Source organism: Haemorhous mexicanus, chromosome 12 (assembly GCF_027477595.1).
Source record: "Haemorhous mexicanus isolate bHaeMex1 chromosome 12, bHaeMex1.pri, whole genome shotgun sequence".
In the NCBI taxonomy this organism is placed as follows: domain Eukaryota; kingdom Metazoa; phylum Chordata; class Aves; order Passeriformes; family Fringillidae; genus Haemorhous; species Haemorhous mexicanus.
The window spans coordinates 4931860-4945665 of record NC_082352.1 but is presented as its reverse complement, the minus strand read 5'-3'; positions in this window follow the sequence as shown (position 1 = coordinate 4945665).

Sequence of the window (13806 nt, the reverse complement as noted above, 5' to 3'; positions counted from 1 at the left end):
CAGAGAATCAGGGACAGAAAGCCACAGAACAAACGCACACATCAGCTTATAAATGGGGGGAGGTCCCAGGGGAGGATACAATCTTTAGCCAATTGTGAGAAACTGGGGGTGGAACACAAGGCTGGAATACAATGTCTAAACCAATAGGGGGATTACAGAGGAGGAGAACAACTTAAACAAACCAATGGGGTTTCAAAGGATACAAAATTGATAGGGAAGTTTCTAGAGAAAGGACAGGCATGGGAAGGGATTGACATTCAGTGGGAGGAGGAACAGGGAACAAAAGGGCAGGTCTTTGGGGAGATGGGCAACTAGGGCAAAACCAACAACACATGGGGGAAAGGAATATTGTGTGGTCGCATTGTCTTTTATTACATTGGTAATAAAATGTGCTGTAACAATACAAAACTGGGGGGGGGGGGGGGGGTTTGTTGTAAAACTGACTACTAGGACCCAATTACAATCCAAAACACACACCACAACAAAGGGGAAGCCAAAGGGCTTTCTCATTATTTCATGCATGTCTCGTGCAAGGGGTGACCTGCTGGTGCCCTCCTCCTGCATGCATCTGCAGACACAGCTCTGCATGGGCCTTGCACTCAGCTGCTGGAGCAGCATCCTGGTGGTGGCAGCTTGGCCAGGCTCCCTTTGGCTGCAGCCCTGCTATGTGCTGGAGTAACTCAGGAGACCCAGGGGCAGGGTTTGTCCTGCTCAGCTGTTTCTCCCTGCACTGGGAACAGGAATGGGGAGACGAGGTCCCAGCCTGGTGTGCAGGGTGAGCCAAGGAAAGCTGCAGCTGTGTCCTGTCACCCAGAGCCAGCCTGGGGCATGGACAGCATTTCTGAAAGCTCAAAGAGCCCTTCCTGCTATCACTCTCATGCCCAGATCTCATCAAAGTCTCTTCTCCTGCATTTCCAGAGATGTATGTGTGCAAGAAGCTATGAGTCAGGATGGTGTAACTCCAGAGGCAGAAAGTGTTTTTTTCTGGGATCATTAATAAGGGGTCAGGCCCTTGGACATCAGCCTGGAATTGCTGATGTGCTGTGACAGGGACTACTGGCCCTCCTGAGAGTGCAGGCACTTCACTCCTTTACCACAGAGCCTGGCAAAAGAGCTTTTATTTTTGGGCATGACCCTTGCTGGTAGAGGGCATATGTTATGCCATGAGCAGCAGAGCTGTGCTCACATCAGGCTGTGCTGGGGCTGCAGCCTTGTGAGAGCTCAGGAGGACACACTGCACCCCAGGGTTGGAGGTGCAAGTTTTTGGGCACAAGGAAGGTAGAAAGTGATGTGGTCTGATGGTTTTTTCTAGATGAGAACCTGTCTTCTCAGCCTGTCTGTCCCCTGAGCCATCCCACATCAAAGCTTTGATGCAGTCCCTTCCTCCTCTCCTGTCCCTGCAGGGTTCCATTGCACCCGGCGAGAAGCAAGTGCTGAAAGTCTATTATCTGCCAGGAGAGCTAGGAGTCTTCCACAAGACTTTCCAGGTCCAAGTGGCTTATCTGGAACCAGCAGAAATCATCCTGAAAGGAAAGGGGACCTTCCCTAGGGTTACCAAGAACGTCCCCAAGGTGTTGGAAGGTGAGCACTATCTGTTGTCTCCCAGGAAGATCCCCTGGTTTTTCCCCCTACCATCGCACATCGGGCAGCTCACACCCATCTCCACAAGTCTGGAAGTTGCAGGGATGACAGACCAACACTTTGGCCTCTCTGGTTGCTTCCTGAGTTTTGAGCAGTTGAGTCCATTGAGGCTTTTCCCCAGGACCTTGCCAGCACATTGTTGCAGGCCTGGAAAGATGATGGCTAGGCAGAAAAGCTGGGGGAAGCTGTAAGAGAGGCTGGCAGGGCTTTTGGCAGGGTTGGATGTGCGTGGCATTGCAGGGGATGACATGATCCCCTGTGAGTGAGAGTGAACATGAGGATTCAGAGAGGAGCAGCAGCATCCATTGTTTCTGGGAGAGGCCAGTGTTAGGGAAGTGGGACTTCTCAGTTTAAATGGGATTGGCAATGTGCCTGTCTTCTATTTATGGATAATTTTTTACTTCAGAAGAGGAGGAGACACTGCAAGAGGAAGAAAAAAAACAGAGGAAGAAGAAAAGGAAAGGGATGAGTCATCGTCACCATCTGTGATCCTGGAGTCACTGATGGAGTCATGATTGTCACAGCTGAACAGGCTAGTGTCCAACATCTGCCCAGGGCCTCTTCAGCTGAGGGGCTCCCCCAGCAGTATACTGGTTCTGGTGGAAGAGGTGGGAGGGTTATTCCCACTTGGGAAATTGGAGGAGTAGCAGCTGTGCTCCCTCCCAAAGTTGCCTTTGCTTGTGGCCAGCCCATCCTCCATACTTGGAGCTCTCAGATAGGTACTGCCATAATGAGATTATAAGATTTCTGGGCCACTTGCTGAATTTGGAGAGCTTGTGGTGTGTTCTCTTTTGTGACTGAGAGAAATATTTGTATTCAAGTGTTTCTACCTATAAAGTGAGCAGAATATTCCGAGTCAGTGAAGGGCCAAGCACCAGCAAACTCTTCTTCATTTGCTGTGTAAATGGCAAGAAGGGCAACTGAACTGGTGAACTTTGTGATCTCCAAATGGCTTTATTCATGATAGCCCTCATTTACTTTTTTGATTGGTTATGATTCCACAAAGCATTTATCTCCTGTTCTGGAATACAGAGGTTAAGCAGAAAAAATATTATTAAAACAAAAAGGCAATTTCTGTACCTGTATGATGGGAATGACGTGGTTTCTTCTCCAGTGATACTGCCAGCCTTGAGATTTCAGCTGAGGATAAAGAAACTGAATCATCCAAATATTCTTCAGAAGACAAACCTTGAGAAGGCCAAGGGAGACTAGGAAGCTCTTTGAAGAACCTACTGAGTGATAAGAACCTCGAGGATTGGCAGTGGCACACCTTGTTTATTAATAAAGCAGGGAAAATTTTGTTTTATAGGGAGAAATCTGTGAAGGCTGAGCTCTCTGCCCAGGCATGGTGCAAATTTCGCGAGATCCTGTGCAGTCTTCGTCTTCTCCCAGATGAAGCTTTTCAGGACAGAGAACTGGATTCTTTCCACCTCTGTGAAGCACCTGGAGCTTTTATAGCCAACCTTAACCACTCCTTGAAGTCCCACCATGTCCCTCACCACTGGAATTGGACAGCTAATACTCAACCCCTATCATGAAGCCAGTGACACCCTTACGATGATCATGGATGACAGTCTGATAGCAAACACGTTACCTTGGATCACTATGACTAAATTCATGGCTAATATAGTATCTAAACATTGTCAATGCAGTATAAAATATAAGCAGGTCTAAAGGGCTATAAAATGAGCAGGTTTGGCTAGAAACCTGCAGGTTTACAGACTTTGGGACTGCAGAACTCACAGGGACAAAGCAACAAAGCACCTGTGGAGCTACTTCAGGATTTTCTCTCTGGACATGACTGGATCTTAGTTGGATCTGCAGTCAGAGGCACCAGGAAGCCTGCTGGGGCATGCAAGGAGCTCAAGTGACCCAGGAGGAGGGTGGCATGAGCCTTTCAGCACGTGCTCCTTGCCAGATTCCAGGGAACCCTGCAAGGCTCGGCTTGATGCTCTTCCTCTACCTTCTGGACTCTTTCCCATCAATAATGGGATTTCAGACTCCAGAAGAGCATCCTCTGTGAGGTGCACTCCCAAAGGCAAAGGTATTCTAAAGTGAAAATCACTGCTCTATCTTGTGCCACTTTGCTTCTGAGTTTAACAAGAGGAGCACCCCCACAGCACCCATTTTTGCAGCTCTCCCACTCCCAACTAACTGCCCACGTGCCAGCTGTGCCAAGGAATGGGGATTTCTAGCTGTGATCACTTACTTGCCAGATTGTGCTATCATGGTAATTGATTTTGAGAGGAATGGCAGATTTGTCTTTCCAAACAAGCTGTGGGTCTGCTAGTAGATAAAACCAGCACTGGGAGATAAAAGAAACAATGGGAAGGATTCCACTGATTGATGATTGGGAAAAGATACTTGCTTTTACAAATAAACTTTAGGTTTGCTGAGAAATGAAATTAGACATTGAAAGATTAAAGAAGCAATGGGGAAGAAAAACCCCTAAATTCCGTAAGAATTAAAAAATAACAGGGAGGTCATACCTTAGGGGTAAATTTTTGGTAACAGGCATATTGGGAAGTCTGAATCTCTCAAGTACCTCAGCCTAGGGGGAAAGAGAGAAGGGAAATGTGGCTGGGAAATTGGGATAAAGAGGGAGGCTGCGTCCTCCAAAAATTTGAGAGATCCCAGGGGAATGCCCCATGGCCTCTCCCTTAATTCAAATAAAGAAAAAGGACTCCTCTGCCTCCTTTTTGGACATACACCTCTGGTGTTTGTGGATTAATATTCCTAACATTTTGATTCACTGTGTTGCAGTCAAGTAGAAAAATCATTAAAGAAAGGCCTCATAAACACAGGCCTGCTCTGTTAGATCCATGGTTGGCCTATCACTTCTTCTAAGTGCAGCCAACACTTTGCAAGTTCCCATGTGAAAACAGTCCTGGTGTGAATGATTTGTTAACATAACAGTCTATTCCTGGGTGAAAAATGACCACACCTGCATAAATATTAGATCTGTCCCATGAGAATCAGTGAAGACAATATGTAAACAATTAAAGAATTAGGAGATTTGATGGAAAAGTAAAATACCCTTTTCTAACCAACAGAGTAATTGGCAAAAAAGCTTCTAACCAATTGGAGGCACACACGAGGTCTGTAAAACTTCTAAATGAAGTCTTGGCTACAGGAGTGGGAACAGAGTTCTCCAGAAACTTGAAGCTTAGAAGGATTTAATGATATTCCTCACTTTGAGGCTCTTCTAGAGCTTAACTGCCAACACAAAAGCTTTTCCAAGATCCTCTTAAGCAAATAAATGAGATCTGTGAGAATTGGGATAGACCACAAGGGTCTGGGACAGCCTCAGTGCAGAGGCCCACAGGTTGGATGTGTTACAGAAACCCATAACATGCACACCTAGAGAGCCCTTTCTACTTCTGCAGCAGCTGGGCATGGAATTCAGTACATGGAATTCAGTACATGGAATTTCCAAGGTCTTACCAGTTTCACATGGTCACTGAAGTCTCTGCTATCACAGAAACCCAAAATCATTGAAGTTGGAAAATCCCTCTCAGCCCATGGAGTCCCACCTGTGCCCAATGCCCACCTTGTCCCCAGAGCCCTGAGTGCCACCTCCAGCCCTTCCTGGGACACCTGCAGGGATGGGCACTCCAAACCTCCCTGGGCAGCCCCTGCCAAGGCCTGAGCACCCTTTTTGTTTGTTCTGCAAAGAGGAAGACTTTGTATTAAAGACATTCTGTACTTCTGTTATCATTTATCCTATTTCTGTGCTTGGAAAATTTCCTCACCATGGTTTGATAGACTTGATGATCTTGAAGGTCTCTTCCAGCCTAGTGATTCTGTGATTCAAATAGTCACCAACTAAAAGAAAAAGTCAAAGCTGCTGATTCTTTCTCTCTTCTTCCATCCCCCTGTTAATTTTCATCTTCTGAATTATGCTCTTTATTTTCCTCTCCATCACACACAACTGTTTCTTAGTACTCTCATTGATTTCTGTTCCCTATTTAGTAATCAGCAAGAGGTAGAAAAGAGCAAATGGAACTGTATCTGTTTGGAGCAGTGTAGCTCCATGTTTTCACAGCATTCCTGGTAGATTATTTTCTGTGAGACCATTGCCCATTTGTCAAATTCAGCTGAACTGCTGGACAGACAAACAGATGCTGCAGTTATGCAGAAAACAGAATGTTGTCTCCTTTCCTGGTGACTGAGTAGAAAATTGTTTTGAATTTTTCCTCTCCTCCCCTTTTCACTCTAAAATCATGAAAACAGGAAATTGTAGATGCTTTGACAGGCTTCAAGACCAACACTCTACCCAAGTCTTTTCTTCTTTAATTATTTTTTATCTAATAATGCAGAGATTAATGAGTTGTATCAATGAATTAGTTTAACAGCTGGCAGTTTTAATGCATTGTTGTACACACTTGCAATAGCACCATGATCCAGTCAGATCCTTAGATTGAAGCTAAACTCTAGCCCATGTCCAGCATGGGTAGAGAAAAAAGTAATTCCCAGGAAGAAAGTTATATTTCCAAACAAAAAATTCAATATTTGATGAGCTTTATGACAAAGATTAAGTGTATTTTTAATACAATGCTAATGATCATAGACAAGCAGAGCCCTAATATATCAAAAATGTAGCAGAATGGAAATCCTGCAGGTTGGTATAATGAGAACTATTATTGTCACTTAGAAGATTGAACTGTTTCATTTAAGCAGTTCTGAATGCCAAAACGCTGAAGGTAAGATATCAGGAGTTGTTAACAGTAACGATTTTTAAATCAGGGTCATTAAACAGAAGGATTACTGCAGGAGCTGGTGATGAAAGCTGTGGCAATAAAGCACCCATTTAGCAGGCATTCGAGTTGTAGCAGAGAACATGAGTGTTAACAGTTCATGATTTAGAGAATTTTACTTCAATCTTGAGCATTTTTGTGTATGACTCAAGCATTCTTTATTGGTAATGTGTGCTTAATATACCATGATGAGGAGGGAACTACTGGAAATTATTTATTCTCACAGGTCCAGCTTTCTTCTGCAATGAACTAAAATTAAATTAAAAAAGAAAAATATAACCCACATCCCCAAAGCCTCTGTTGTTGTATTGCTCTGACTTTTTTATAAGTTTATGGAGCTGTCAAAACAAGACCCTGTACAGAAAGTTTAGAGTTTTTGTGGCCATTTGGCCCTGTTTTGCTGGGTCTTTGCAAGACTTCATGTGTTAGACTAATGGCTACAGACTTGCTTTTCTAATCAAAGGAAAGCTCAATTTTTTGAAAAAGAACTTCTGCTTTTGGTGTCTTACATGCTATACAGCTGCATGCCACAGATTATGTAATTCCAAATCACCACATGGGAGGAATTATTCCAGGGAAGATGCACCTTGCATTATCAAGGACATAAAAGGCTGGGTTTAAAAGGATTCATTCTAGAAAGCTCTTGAGGTTTTGTTGAGCTTCCTTAACAAAATAATTTCTCCATTCTTGCTTCTGTCCATTCCCTCTGCCTCTCTTTTTTTATTTTTATATTTTTATTAAGAAAATACAGGAAATAGTCTAACTTACAATGGAAGCATTACACTGTGCTCAGGACATTATTGCCTCCTTTTGCAGAAGGGCTTGGGATATTTGAAATAGCCATGGAAGTGTAGCAGAAACATTCTGTATGTTGGAAACTTCCATAGAGGAAGCAAGGTGTGATCTTACAAGTCAGAATGAAAAGAAAAAGAAAAAAGAAAAAGAAAAAAGGGGGAAAGAAAAAGTTGGGGGGGGGGGGAATCTGACAGTGACACAGTAACATCTCTAAGTGGTTATCAGGAAAACCAAAGAAATAAAAATATAAAGAAGGAAAGGAGTTGGAATGAGTTGTTTGAGAAATATGACAAATATTCTCAGGAGACTTAACAATGTATGTCAATAAGAATAATTTTTTTGTGTGCTGTTAAAGCATCCAGGAGTTCCAGGACTCTGTTGCCACAAGCAAAGAACAAAATGCTGACCCCAGAAAGAATTTCCATCCAGTTACATGGGAAATAGGGACACACTCTTCCAAAAAGACAAGGGAACCCCTCCAGCTTGCTGTTGGCACTACTGAAACTTACACAAAGATCAATTTCCCATTAAGCATTAGATTCCAAGCAATGCCTGCAGTGCACAGGTGTGAATCTTGCAAGGGTGATGTAGAACTGATGGTTGGGGGTAAAAATTACTCTGCTGTCTTTAATGTTTTCTTTTCCATATTAACTCTTATATTTGGAATAATTATCCATAACATATGTAAAGAAAATGTTGTTGAATGTACCTAGACTCCACAAGAAAACAAAATCATTTTCAAGTGAAGTTTCAACTTGCCTTCTTCTTATTCCAGTTGAGAACATTTATAGAGTTTTGAGCATATAAAGTCTGGAGAGTGAAGTACAGGCACAGTCTGTACCACAGAGTGTCTTTTTTCATTAAAATTATGAAATCTTGCCAGTGCCATTCATGACTTTATTTAAGAATGTACAGCTGGTGCTTTTGAGGAGAATATGGAAATGATGGATTCTTTATAGGTTCAGTATTAAGTAAATACAGACTGCTCCAGCATCATCCTATTTGATGCTGCTGAAAGGAACTAATCAAATAGTCTATAAATACCTGCAGTGTCCTTTTCCCTCAGAGGAGCAAGTTACTTTCTGTGAAATTAATTTCCATATTGTGTAAGTGACAGCTTTTCAAACACCTTGTGTCACTGCCTAGCAAGCAAGCTGTCCATCATTGTCATTTCACATGGGCATCAATTAATAAATAGAGAGGTCAGTGGCCTGATAAACCACTTCTGGATCATGACAATGCAGTGTTCTGCTTCTTATCCTAAGGATGGAGGGAGGTGAAAAGCTGGAAAGTACCCAGTCTGATCACTGTGTCCATTCCTGTAAGAATCCAAATCTTTTTCTTTTGTATTATGTTATTCCTGGAATATCTACAGGCACAATCCAATCTCTACTACTATGCCTTAAAATATACCCAACTGTCTTTGGCTCAGCAGGCAAAAAGGGGAACTTCCTTTACTCTTTAGTTTCCTATGGCTGTGTTTGTTAGTGAACACTGGATCTGATGCTGTCCATGGTGGGGGAAAAGGGTCCATTTTTAGCTACTGTGCTTTCTGTCCTGGATTCCTGCAGCTTTCAGTTTGGTTTGATACCTGAAAAAAAAGGCATGTGAGTATTTCAAGGCTTTCTCGACTGAGCAAGAAACAACTCTGGATAGTTTTTTTCCTGCCCTGCCCTGTTGGAAGGATGGAATCCTGGCACAATGCTGACTGAATCCAACTAATGGGACCTCAGGGAAGGAGCCTCCTGCCTGGGAGCTGCACTTTCCAAAGAGAGCAGGCATGGAAAACACATCCTTGCTCTGCTTTCCAGATCTGTAAACTCTCCCACTCTGGGTTTCCAGCAGCCACCAGATTATTTTATGCTGGACTATTGACATAAAGCTGCAGATTCATTCATTTCACACTTGGGTTGCCAGTAGTATTATCTCACTTCTCAGTCCCAAGATGAACCAACTTGAACTGACTGCAAGATATAATTTATTCCTATATTGTGCATGTTGTAAGTGTTTGGATGGATGACTCATTCCAAAAATCAGAAGAGTCCATTCTGTCCTAATTTAAACCTACTCATTTTACAAACTCTCTTTTACACCTTTATTCCTTATAAAAAATATCCCATTGTAGAACAAAAGCTTATCAATTATCAGAAAGATTAGACCTCAGAAATGAAAAGCTGACAACCAGTCTATGAATAAAATTCTCCAAATACTTTATATTTCTGTGCAGCATCTTATTGTTTATATTTTTGACAGGTAGTGTGGCCTTTGCAATGATTTTCACTAAATTTCACATCCTACCTTTGAAAGACTTTATTGTCATCCAGGTGTAGGTTATGTGCCTGTTCAACTAAAACATGGCTGTAGTTTAATTCCAGCACTGATGAATTGCCTGAGTGAATTCATGCAAACAGGGAAATAGAAATTAAATTCATCACACTAGGAAAACCATTCTTCCCCATGTAAATTAGTAGCTTTACTGCTAAAATCAATTTGTTTTGGTAAATTATGCAAAAATTCTCAAAGGACTTAGGTAGTTGATTTATTATACTCTTACTGTTTCATAATATTAGAAAATGAAATTTACTCACACAATATTATATGGCATAAACTGAGAGCTTTAGTGACAATTTCTGTTTATTACAATTAATCTATAGTGTCTGCAGTGACAGAATTCCCACAATGTGTAGGACATAATCTTTATGACAGATGCTTTTTATTAAACTGTGCAGAAGTGTTCTTCATTTGAACAGAACAGGTCAATTACTTCTCTCTTGCAAGGCCTTTCAATTTTTCTAATAATCTCTAATGAAATTCAGGGTTTATATGGAAACTGTTTGTATTCTGAATTCCTGGAACATCAGAAATTCAAAATGCCCTCAGAAAATAAACAGCTCCTCAGATCTTCTAAGTGGGAGCTATTTAAAATTACTTCAGTCATCTTGTTCAGGGTTCTAAAACTCAGTTTGCAGTTCATTCATGCAAAGAGTCCTGCAGCTGAAATCATTGGTGTTCCTGTTAAATGCACATGGCTATCACTTGATAGGACCTAAATCCCTACAGAAATACAAAAATAGTGCCCTAGACATACTGGGGGGGATGAGACAGGGAGTGGAAAATAGGATTCAAACAAGTAATTCATATCTGGGCAATAAATCATGCAGCCAGAGAAATACAATAAAGAAAATAAATATGGTTTATAATTTTTACATGTTAATTTTGGAATGGTGAGCAGGACAATATAAATTGCACATATGCTTGTATAAGCATTTTTTCTGTTGCCCTCCCTGGGCATTAACCAGTTGTAGTAAGTCCAGAAGGGTTGTTCTTTGTGAGGGGTTTCTGCCCATCTCCCTGCACAGGTCTAACTGGACAGTGGGGCCTCAGGCAGAAAAGCCATCACCCCAAAGGGAGGGAAACAGCACAGGCTCAGCTTAACCAGAGTGCAATCAAAAATATACATAACAAAAAAGCACCAAAGTGTTGCTTGTCATATTTCAAGATCTGTTGCAAAGAGAGATCCCAGAATCCCAGAATGGTTTGGGTTGGAAGGGACCTTAAAGCTCATCCAGTCCTGTCCCCCATAGCAGGGACACCTTCCACTGTCCCAGGCTGCTCCAAGCCCCAGTGCCCAGCCTGGCCTGGGACACTGCCAGGGATGAATCTTTGTTCCTTCCTCCTAGTAAACCATAATCCTAATGAACTGTAACAACTTTTTGCAGATGGAGGTGCAAAACAACTTTTAAAGTGTCTTTAACCACCTCCTTTAATAATTTCAGAAGATAAATTTTGACATGAATAAAATACATAATGCAAAATATTGTGAACTTGAACATTCATGTCAGTTTTAAGCACCAGACAGCTTGCCTGTGTTACCTCAGAAGCCTCTAAATATCTTTTTGTGAAGAATACCAAATTTATATTTTCAGACAAAATTTAAAATTTGTTTTAACCCATGGTACCAGTTTAGAAAAGAAAAATTTTCTCTCCCAGAACTGTTTTACATTCCCTAACTTGTGTCTAGGCATGTTGCACTGAGTCAGGGAGAGGTAACAGCAGGTCTGAAGGGCAAGTGAAGCTTTGTGAATGTGAATTATAATGTCAGTGGGCTGGCAAGAGCCCCAGGCCCCAAGGGAGATGTTACTTGGTGCCGGGTGACAAAATGTGGTGACCCTGGAGATGGCCACATGAATTGACCACTGAAGCTGGCAGGTTCCAGTGTGGTTCACACCTGAATTCCTAAACCTTGAGCTCCAGGATCTTCCCTGTGCAAAGCTTAGAACTCTCAGTGTCCACCTTCAGATCTGCTCTTCCTCTCCAGGGCATCTCTCCATCAGGAATCTTTCAAATCTGTGGCTGTGAGGTATAAAACTAGATTGAGACAGAAGTGCAGAGTATTCTAAATAACATGAACCTTTATATGGCCATCATTATGGAAGTGATGCTGTCAGGTTAGCCTCTGCCCAAGTGCAGAAGAACTTTTGGGAGGCTCCTTCCATTTAGCAAAATTCTGAGTATTCTAACTCTGGCAGCAGTGTTGAGGTACTCCACAATGTGTGTTGATTTAAAAGGATTTTCTCTCAGCCCTCCTTTCCCTGAACAGTGTTCTGCAAGCTCACAGAGTTTGTGTAAATAGGCACTGACTAATCATGTACTCACAGTGGGAAATTCAGAAATTACTGTGTAGGGGAAAAACTGGTTAGGAAAAAACTACTTTTGTAATTTATTTTTAATGACAGAGTCTTTTCCTCTAATCAGAAAATGGCTGACAAAATATATAGCATGATGCCTGAAAAGAGGCTGTCTTTTCTACTTTATGTCTTTTCTATTTTATGTCTTGTCTTTATGTATTTTTTTACTTTACTCCTTGCATTTTTTCTAATGACAGGTTGTTTGTCTTTTGAATCTTTTTATTGGAATATTTCTGCCCAGGTCATGGCTTTAACATTTATAAAAGCTGCTCTCCCCTTTACTTTTGTACCAGTGGGGTCCATCTTGACAAAGCACACGTCCTTCAAAATCCTGCTGTGGTGCAAAACTGGCAGGCTTTGAGCTGGTGTGGCACAGCCTCGTTTTTGGTAGCAATGGGGGCCATAGGGGGGGTTTCTGTGAGAAGCTGCTAGAAGCTTCCATGGTGTCCAAGAGAGCCAATCTCTGATGGCTCTGAAGATGCTGGCTCAGTCAGAGAGGCTGGCAGTGCCCCTGTGATGACACATTTCAGAAGAAAACCAAAGCAGTGCACACGCCGTTCTCTTCCCCGGGCTGGGGACGCGCCGCGGTGGCTGCTGCCAACGTGCTGTGACTGCCACCATCCCAGCGTGGCCCATGGGGAGCCCTGCCTGCCTGGCCACCCCTTCCCAACCACACTGCAGGGAAGAAAGGCAGGGAGGTGGCTTCCCCTCCCCAGCACACTGCATGAGGAGAGGTGTTAAACAGCGCCAGCACCACCGCAGCCGCTGCCTGTGATGGCAGCGGGGCTGCCCAGCCAGCAGCAGAAGCATGATGAGTGATTCCCAGGGTGGAACCCAGATGGGATCAACCTCTCAGTGCTGCCAGGAATCTCTGACTTGGTGGAACTTGTTGGCAATGGCACCCACGAGCAGCAGTTTTTCTTCTAGTCAGAGAAGAGGAGGAAGTGAGGCCATGTGAGGGAAAACAGCAGGGTGGCACCAGGGTCAGGGGGAGAGCTCATCTTCACAGAATGACCAGGTTGGAAGAGACCTTAAAGATCATCGAGTCCAAGGCATGCCCAAACACCTCAACTAGACCATGGCAGTGAGTGCCTCCTCCAGGATTTTCTTGAACACACCCAGGGATGGGGACTCCACCACCGCCCCAGTCAGGCCATTCCAGAACGTTATCACCCTTTCTGTAAAAAACTTCTTCCTATTATCCAACCTGTATTTCCCTTGGTGCAGCTTGAGAAAGAGGGAGAGGAGGGAGAGGGAGAGTTTGAAGTGTCAGAGCTGAGATCCTCTGCCAGCCATGGTGAGGACCATGGTGAAACAAACTGTCCCCTGCAATGCATGAAGGGCACAGGGGATGCAGAGATCCACTGGAGCCCAGGGGAAAAGTGCTCCCACTGGAGCAGGGGGATGGCACAGAAAGCTGTGATCCAGTGGGAGCCCAGAACAGAGAGAGAGGGCCCTGCTGCCAGAGACAGAGAACTAGTGTGGGAAACAAGTTAATGGGAGTTGGCTTTCGCAGGGTATTACATGAATTAATATTAAATGTGATAATGTCGTTAGTATTAAAATAAAATGTGTTATAAAAGTGGTTGATGTTGTTATTTGTGAGGTTGGTTTTCGTGAGGATGGTTCTGTATGTTGTAATGTGGGTTTATGAGTTGACATTGGACAGGCTGTTGCTAACCAAACCTTGGAGACATGACCTTAAAAGGAGCAGAACTTCATCCAGTGATGACCCGGATGACCACAGTGACAAAACTCTTTTGACCTTGAAAAGAGTGACATGGGGCAAGGCTATGTAAAATCAAAATCAATATGCATAAAGCTGATGCAATGCCAGGGGTATAAAAGGCAGAGCTGCAGTAAAACTTCATTCTCACTCAGGGTTGTTTATAACGAGAGAGCCCTTGCCCCCAAACTAGAGCAGC